This window comes from Homarus americanus, unplaced genomic scaffold (genome assembly GCF_018991925.1).
Source record: "Homarus americanus isolate GMGI-L3 unplaced genomic scaffold, GMGI_Hamer_2.0 scaffold28172, whole genome shotgun sequence".
Classification (NCBI taxonomy): Eukaryota; Metazoa; Arthropoda; class Malacostraca; order Decapoda; family Nephropidae; genus Homarus; species Homarus americanus.
This window is the reverse complement of record NW_024738604.1, coordinates 623,474-632,500: the sequence shown is the minus strand read 5'-3', so window position 1 is coordinate 632,500 and position 9,027 is coordinate 623,474.

Genomic DNA, 9,027 nt, shown 5'->3' with positions numbered 1-9,027 from the left:
GGAGTGAAGGCGAGAGGAGGGAAACACACAGGCCAGGAATACACCAGATGATGACTCGCTGTATGACGGATCTATTGAGAAACGATAAAGGTTTGAGTTATGGCATAATTCCCGCGTCATTACCGTCCATCCTCGGCCTAGTCGGGGAGGTGAGAGATTCATACGTTGGTTTTTTTTTTTATCTCTCTCTCTTTTTCTGGTTATTTTTTTTTTTTTAGCTTTTTCTGATTTTTTTTTAGCTTTTCTGATTTTTTTTTAGCTTTTTCTGATTTTTTTAGCTTTTTCTGACTTTTTTTAGCTTTTTCTGACTCTCTCTCTCTCTCTCTCTCTCTCTCTCTTTTTTCTCTCTCTCTCTTTCTGTTCCCGTTTACCTGAGGATTAGAGAACTTTACTTGGTTTCTGGATCTGGATCGTCTGGAGAGTTGGATATTGTTCTCACATTTTACCTGAGAGAACTTTACTTGAGGATTAGAGAACTTTACCTGAGGATTAGAGAACTTTACCTGAGGATTAGAGAACTTTGCCTGGGAGATTAGAGAACTTTACCTGGTGATTAGAAAACTTTACCTGAGAAATAGAGAACTTTACCTGAGAGATTAGAGAACTTTACCTGAAAATTAGAGAACTGATTTCTGTAGTTTCTGGTCAGTGTGAGATTTTCCCCCACCGCCATCATGTCGGCATAGTTTACTGGTCGGGGGGTGGGTGGTGGGGTGGGGGAGTGACCATGAGTTGGTTTATTGTCCCCGTAAATGAGATGAAAAACGTCTGGCTCTTATACCCTGAAGCTGAAGGGATATTTTTTACTCCATTTTGGCTGACGCTTATGGTTAGGTTAGGTTGGATTTGGGTTAGGTTAGGTTGGGTTGGGTTTGGTTTTGGGTTGGGTTAGGGTTGGTTAGGTTAGGTTAGGTTCTCACATCTACAGTTTATAAAGGAATTAGAATATTGAATGGACCTTTTTGAGAAGCCAGGTTTGAGTCGTAACTTATGAGAATTAGGTAGATACGTTGTCATATCTCCAGTTAGTATGAAAACAGTATCGACTATAAACTTGTTGAAATTATACCTCTGTTGTGACTTAGGGAGCTAATTAAATATATCCTCACCTTATCAAGTTAGGGTAAATATTTTTAGCGAACGATCCCTTGAAAATCTGTTCTTAGTTCCCCACTTAAATGAGTCATAGACGATTTCTCACATTTCCTTAGGTAAACAGTTTTAATGTGGGAATTTTTTGGGGAGGAATCTGGGGGTTTGTTGGAGTGGAGGAGGGTGGAGGGTGAGGGTGTGTTGGGGAGGAAAGGTGATCTAGGTCCTGTTGGCGGTGGAGGGTTGGGGAGAAGGGGTGATCGGGGTCTTGTTGGAGGGTGGAGGGTTGGGGAGGAAGAGGGGTGATCTGAGTCTTGTTGGGGAGGAGGAGGGGTTAGGGGGGTGATCTGGGTCTTGTTAAAAGTGATGAGGGGTAGAGGGTGGGGTAATGCGAGTCCTGTCGGGTGGGAAGGGTAGACGGTGGGGGGTGGGGTGGGGATGATCTGGGTCTTGTTGGGGGGTGAGGGGAGAAAGGTGGGGGGTTAGTGATCTGGGTCATCATTTAACGTGATATATGAGCCCCTAAATCCTCCCCTCACACTTCCTGTTTATGACCCCCTGACTTCTCAATGGCCGACCTGTTCCTTGTAAATATTTTCCTGTCACTTTTATTAATTCAGAATAAATAACATGATGCAGGTACAGTTAAATATTACAGGCAATATACAAGTACAGGTTACAGATACAATTACAGGTTACAGATACGAGTACAGGTTACAGATACAAGTACAGGTTACAGATACAAGTGTAGGTTACAGATACGAGTACAGGTTACGGATACAAGTACAAGTTACAGATACAAGTACAGGTTACAGGTACAGACATTTCAGAATGACGTCAGCACAGAAACACTGCTCAGGATGTACTGTACTGTCACATAATCCTGATACGTATTAATCTACTGTACATTATTTTGTACTGTACACTCGAGAGTAACGTTATATAGCTTGTTTTAACACATTCTTGGACACATAAGCAAAGACACAGTGATTACACATAAGGAAACACATATTGATATAGTTTACACATAAGGAAAGACACATATTCTGTACACAAGTAAAAATACATATTGAACACACTCCCACAGATATCGATAGGCCATATCTCAGACCTCATCTAATATTGTCCTGGGAATTTTGATTTAGAGATGCAGGGAAAGATGAACGTAGATGAGTCAGGTGGGGAGGAGAGGAGAGGGGAAAAATCCCTAGTGGTGTAGGGGACGAAGAAGTTAATGCTGAGTTTTGAGGATATTTTTTAAGAGGGGTGGTGAGAATTTTCCTTGCAGTTAGGGGAGTTTGTGAGGTTGCTAGGGAGAAATGGTGAGAGAGAGTGAGAGATATATAAGAGAAATAAAGCATAATAGAGAGAAAGAGGTAAAGATGAGAGAAAGAGTAGAATAGAAAGAAAGATAAATAAAAGAAAAAGAAGAAAATAAAGAGAAAAAACAGAGAGGGAGAAATATACACATCGTCTCGGGGGAAATAAAAATCGGGAAAAAATAAAATACTGGCGGGGGGGAGGGGTAGGTTAGTAAAAGTTCTCCCTAGTGCGTGGGGGGAAAAAAGTGAGTGATGACGCAGAAAGTTCCCTGGTTGTCACGGGTCTAGGGGAATATTCCTTCCACCTCTGTCAGTAGTGAAACGTCCCGTGATGTTTGTTCGGGTTGTTGATGTTGTTGTTTTTTTTCCCTGTCAATGTTGATTTTATTTGTTTGTTTGTTAAATATGATGATAATGATGTTGATAGTAATACATACATACATACATACATACATACATACATACATACATACATTCACTTACCCACATACACACACACACACACAGGTAGAGTTAGAGGGGGATGACAATATCAGTAGACAGCCAATATCTACCACCTGGTTCTTCAGTTTCCTCCTCGTTCCTTTCACCCGCCGCCTCTCATAGGGCTGTTGAGAGAGAGAGAGAGAGAGAGAGAGAGAGAGAGAGAGAGAGAGTTGACTGACAGACTGACAAAGAGATGGCTCTCTTCCTCTCCCTTCAGGCTCTTTCCCTCCCTCAAGGCCTCTCTTTACCCTCCCCAAGTCCCACCTCCTCCCTCTCTTCTCTAGAATCTCTCATTCCCTTCCTTCTGGGGTCTTTAGCCTCCCCACCCGTCTCTCCCACCCCCTCTAACCCCACCCCTCTTCCCCCACCCCCTCTTCTTCCCCCCCTCCTCCCCCACCCCCCTCCTCCCCACCCCTCTTCTTCCCACCCCTCTTCCCTCAATTCCCCTCTTCCCCCACCCCTCTTCTCCCCACCCCTTCTTTCCCCCAACCCTCCTCCCCCACTCCTCCTCCCCCCATCCTCCTCCCCACCTCCCTCCTCCCACCCCTCCTCCCCACCTCTAACCCCACCCTCTCTTTCCCCAATTCTCTTCCCCCACCTCCTCCTCCAGGCTCTCTCCCTCCTCCTCGAAGATAAATCACCCTCGTTAAATTCAAGTGTTATTCAGGTGATAAGTTTAAGTTAAAATGACCATAATCCTTAATCACTCGTGGGATATTAACTAAAGAAATGTTAAAAATCATCCCGTGTTATATTAACGTTGTAAGGTTAACATCAGTGTGTAGAGAATCGTTGTTTTATTACGAAGAAAGGTCATTGCTGCTTCATATGGTCGTTGGTTACGTTACACTATACCAAAATGTTATTGTGTTATATTGTTATTTGTTCAATTTATCGGTTTTACATTGAGTTATATCGTTATCTGTTCAAGTTGTTAAAGTGCTTATTTTGCATTGATTCATTTCGTTATCTATTCATTATAACCACGACGAAGGTACCTGACACATTTTCCCCACCTTTCAGACCTACTACAACATGTCTTCAGGGGAGGGGGGACGCAGAAGGAGTGACAGAAGGAGAGAGACGATGGTTGGCACACGACTGTCTCTCCCTTCATGGACTGTTTAACATTATGACCACCAGAGGGAAGCTTTCCTTGTTGACCCACTTCGCCGCTAGAGGGCCGATGGTGCGCCCGTCCCACTTGCCCCTCTTGGTAATAAACAACAAGAATGGTAAGTTGTTTTGGTTCAGTTGTTATAGTTATTAGGATTACCAGGTGTACGTATGTTCTCTCTCTCTCTCTCTCTCTCTCACTCTGTCTGTCTCATCGTTATTTTCCTTTCTCTTTAGCTGTCTATCTCATCCTCATTTTTTCGTCTTTCAATCAGTCTCATTTTTCTCCCTTTCCTCTCTCTCTCTTACTTTCTCTCATCGCCGTTTTCCTCTCTCTCTCTCTCTCTCTCTCTCTGACAGTCAGCCTGGGGTGAGACTCCTTCAGCGGTAGATTAAACCTGGGCTGGATGTCAACATTATTGATATGTATGTTCTTATAAGTGCCACTAGAGGGAGGGTGAGGGAGGGGGTAGGTGGGGAGGGAGGGGGTAGGTGGGGAGGGATAAGGAGGTGGGGAGGGAGGTGACAAGCCAGAGTAGGAGGGGCGACGGAAGGAGAGGGAGATAGGGAAGGAGGAAGGAGGGAAGGAGGAAGAGGTGTAGGAGGGAGGAGAGGAAGTGTTTGAGGTAAGTAAATATGTAACTTACTAAATAAATAATATACTGTATATATATATATAAAATTCCCTGTTGATAATGTACTGTATTGTATGTAAGGAATGTCAGTTTTATTTTAAGCTATCAAAACACTTGGGGTATTTTGGGGGAGGGGGCAGAACAAGCGTATGTTTACACCAGCTGCGTATACAACAGTTTTTTAACAACTACATTGCATCAACATTGTTATTGTTATTATTATTATTATTATTACTGTACTGTTATTGTTGTTGTTGGTATTATTATTATTGTTGTTATTATTATTATTATTATTATTATTATTATTATTATTATTATTATTATTATTATTATTATTATTATTATTATTAACTCTTTATATTCAGGTATGGCTTTGAAACACCTCAGTTTTTGACCCTCTTAATGAACTTAACACTTACCACTTACCTGAGTCACACTTACCTGAGTCACACTTAACATTCTGCTTGAGCTGCTCAGACACGTAGACAGCAGTGTGTTAAAACCTCGCCTGCCGTGTTGACTGACATAACACCGTGCAATTAATTAAGACAAAAAACACAGGTGAGAGCTAACAAGGTCTGCTTACCTGTGAGCTGTATTCAACCTGGAGTCTTGAGTGATGGACATAATTAGCTTTTGAAATACCTTTGTTTTCATTTATGTAAAAAAAAAAATATTGTGTAAAAAAAATAGTTTATATGATTAAAATGAGTTTGTTAATTTATAGATTATTATTATTATTATTATTATTATTATTATTATTATTTTTTTGTGTGTGTGTATTATTATTATTATTATTATTATTATTATTATTTTTTTTTTTTTAGGTATTTATGATTAAGTTAAATAGGGATAATTACCACGATTGAAACCGCTTTAGAGTTTATGATAGAAACCGCTTTAGAGACCAGGAAGGAGGCAGCTGTGGCACGATATAGTCTGTGAGGTGCTGTAATGCTTAACACGTCTTTATTGCCTTTGTCAGAGAGGCAGCCGTTATACCTGCCTCCGTCCTCCTCCTCTTCATCCTCCTCTCCTCGTTTTCCTTTCTCTTCTTCTTCCCTCCTCCTCTCCTCTTCTTCTTTATCCTCATCTTCCTCCTCTTCCTCCTCCCATTCATCCCACCAACTCCTTCACCTCTCCGTCCTCCCTCCTCCTCCTCCTCCTCCTCCTCTCCTCCTCCTCCTCCTCCTCCTCCTCCTCCTCCTCCTCCTCCCTCCTCCTCCTCCTCCTCCTCTCCGTCCTCCTCCTCCTCCTTCCTCCTCCTCCTCCTCCTCTCCTCCTCCTCCTCCTCCTCTCCCTCCTCCTCCTCCTCCTCCTCCTCCTCCTCCTCCTCCTCCCTGGGCACGCTGGCTGGAGGAACACACCGTACCCAACACACAGTCCAATTTCACACTGTGTTGTTCTATTATTTTTACATTACTTTACGCTATTTGCTGCAATTTCACGCTAATTCACACCCTCGCACACACACACACACCCTCGCACACACACACACACACACACACACACACACACACACTCTGTCGCACCTTTTCACACACTGTCAACTGTTCTGGTGGGAGGTTGTCATAAAATTGAATCTTTGCGGACGTAACCAAGTTATTGATTAGACTGAACGACCGAATCCATATTTTCTTCTGCCATGCCATTTGGGGGGGGGGTGTATTTTTATTTCATGTTATAAGTAATGTTGTTATTCGTATTGGTTAGTTATTCAATTGTGTTTTTGTTTGTTGTTGTTGTTAGTCGTTGTTATTATTATTATTGTTGTTGTTTTTGTTTTGTTATTATTATTATTTTTGTTGTTTTTGTTATTATTATTAGAATAGTGGTTACGCTTTTGACTAAAGTATATAAAAAAAAATTTCACTACCATCCTCTCTCTCTCTCTCTCTCTCTCTCTCTCTCTCTCTCTCATCCTACCAAAAGTCATCTACACCCTGAACTAACACCGTGTGAACCTAACCTAACCTCACCTCACAACAATTCAATACATCCAGGCTGCTTCACATACCTTCAGGCTTTTTTGGCAAGAGGACTGGGATGGTAAGGGAGTGGAGGGAAGGGGTAGGTGAGGTGGGTTTGACAGCGATACTTCTTCTCCTCTCGTCTCTACCTGATATTTTCTCTCACCTGTTACACTAGATGATTAATTGACGTTTAGGATTGTGCAGGTAAATATGTAAATTGTACAGGTGTGTCGTTTAATTATCGTATACAGGTAGAAAATATAATAATTCTTGTAGGTTTCACATGGTAGTTCACCTGATGATTAACTACCCTAATGTTACTTATGGCTTTAGGTTAGGTTAGGTCAGGTCAGGTCAGGTTAGGTTAGGTTAAGTTAGGTTGAGTTAAGTTAGGTTTATGTTAAGTTAGGTCAGGTTAAGTTAGGTTAGGTTAAGTTAGGTTGAGTTAAGTTAGGTTGAGTTAGGTCAGGTCAGGTTAGGTTAGGTTAAGTTAGGTTGAGTTAAGTTAGGTTTATGTTAAGTTAGGTCAGGTTAAGTTAGGTTAGGTTAAGTTAGGTTGAGTTAAGTTAGGTTGAGTTAGGTTAGGTCAGGTCAGGTTAGGTTAAGTTAGGTCAGGTTAAGTTTGGTTGAGTTAAGTTAGGTCAGGTTAAGTTAGGTTGAGTTAAGTTAGGTTATGTTAAGTTAGGGTACTTAATTTGAAGGTGAATCAAGGTATGGGAGGCTAAACATCAGATAAATTATACTAAGAGTGAGGATTAATCTTCAAGTGATCCCAAATTACACCTGGTATTTGTTGACATCTCTTCCTACACAACAAAACACACTCAACAGGCACTCTAATCCCCTCTCCCCCACAACACGAAACATGATCTACTCTAAAGCTTCTCTTGCAACATTCTGAGCCGTGTGGTGCGCCTGTGAGAGATGTAAACACAAGGAGTAGGTGGGAGAACGCATCTGTCTTTCCTGTCATAAGCAATTACCATCTGTTTTCGTTATCAAATAAATGCCATGGTTGTTTATTTTTTATGGGGGGTGGGGAGGTGGTTGGAGGGGGGTTAGGGAGGGGTGGGGTGGGAAGGGTCTAGTGGTGAGGGGGAGGGCGGTCAGGTAAATACTGTGCCATCAATTTTAACTCATATAAACAAATGCTTTTTTTGTGGTCAATATATAAGCTTGGATAATGGGAGGAAAATGGTGATGGTGATAGGGGTGGTTGTGGTGATGATGTGCTGGTGCTGATGATGATGATGATGATGAAGATGATGATGATAATTATAATGGTGATGGTGCTGATGTTGAGGAGGAGGAGAATAATAATAGTGATCATAATGATAATATAATGACTTCCCGTTAAAAGTTCCTTATATTTATTTTTTAAACAGTTATGAGGGACCCCTTCTTAGCTCCGGCCTCCGATATATAAAACTCTGGTAAGATTGATGAAGAAAAAAATTGATAACGTCTTTTTATTAAAATTTCTGCGTTTTTTTTGGGGGGGAGAGAATTTAGAAAATATAGAGGGCCCCGTCTAGTTCCATAATGTGTGTGTGTGTGTGTGTATGGCGACTTGTGGTGTAATGGTCAGCATCCGCGCTTCACAAGCCAGCGGACCCGGGTTCGATCCCCGGGCAGGGTGAAACTATGGGCAAGTTTCTTCACGCCATTTGCCTCTGTCTACCCAGCAGTAATTGGGAACCTGGATGTTAATCGACTTGCGGATCGTATTCCGGGGTAATGGTTAGCCAGTGCAGTTGGCGAGTTGTCCGGTATTGACACTGGGGCATGCATCGTTAACTTAGGGTGTGGTTGTTGTGTTGGCGACAGCTTCTACACCTTAAACAAATTCCCGAGGGGCTACCATTATATATGTATGTATGTAATTGAAGTGGTTGTGTATGCGTGTAAGTACTGTACTGATACGAATGTGTATGTGTACAGTATAAATATGTGTAGTTGCCAGGTTCAGTACAACACGGCATAGTACATCACAGCACATTACATCACAGCGCATTACATTACATCACAACACAGCCCAACACAGCACATCACAGCCCAACACATCACAGCCCAACACATCACAGCCCAACACAGCACATCACAGGGTCGTGGCTACAGCAAGGAGACATCGTCGGCTTTGTCTCTCAGATGAAAACATTCTTACCCTCACAGAATCCCCAATTTTTTTTTCTTTGTAATTTCCGGAACCCAAATTGTGGTTTACAGAATGAATGTCGTTTTTAGTATAATTATTTTTTAGTGGAATTTAGTTTTTTACGGCAATTTTTGTTGTTATTGTTATTATTGTTGTTATTATGTCTTAGTATTATTTATTATTTTTATTATTATTTTTTTTTATTGTTATTAATATTATTAGTATTTGGGGTATAATTGTTGTTGTAG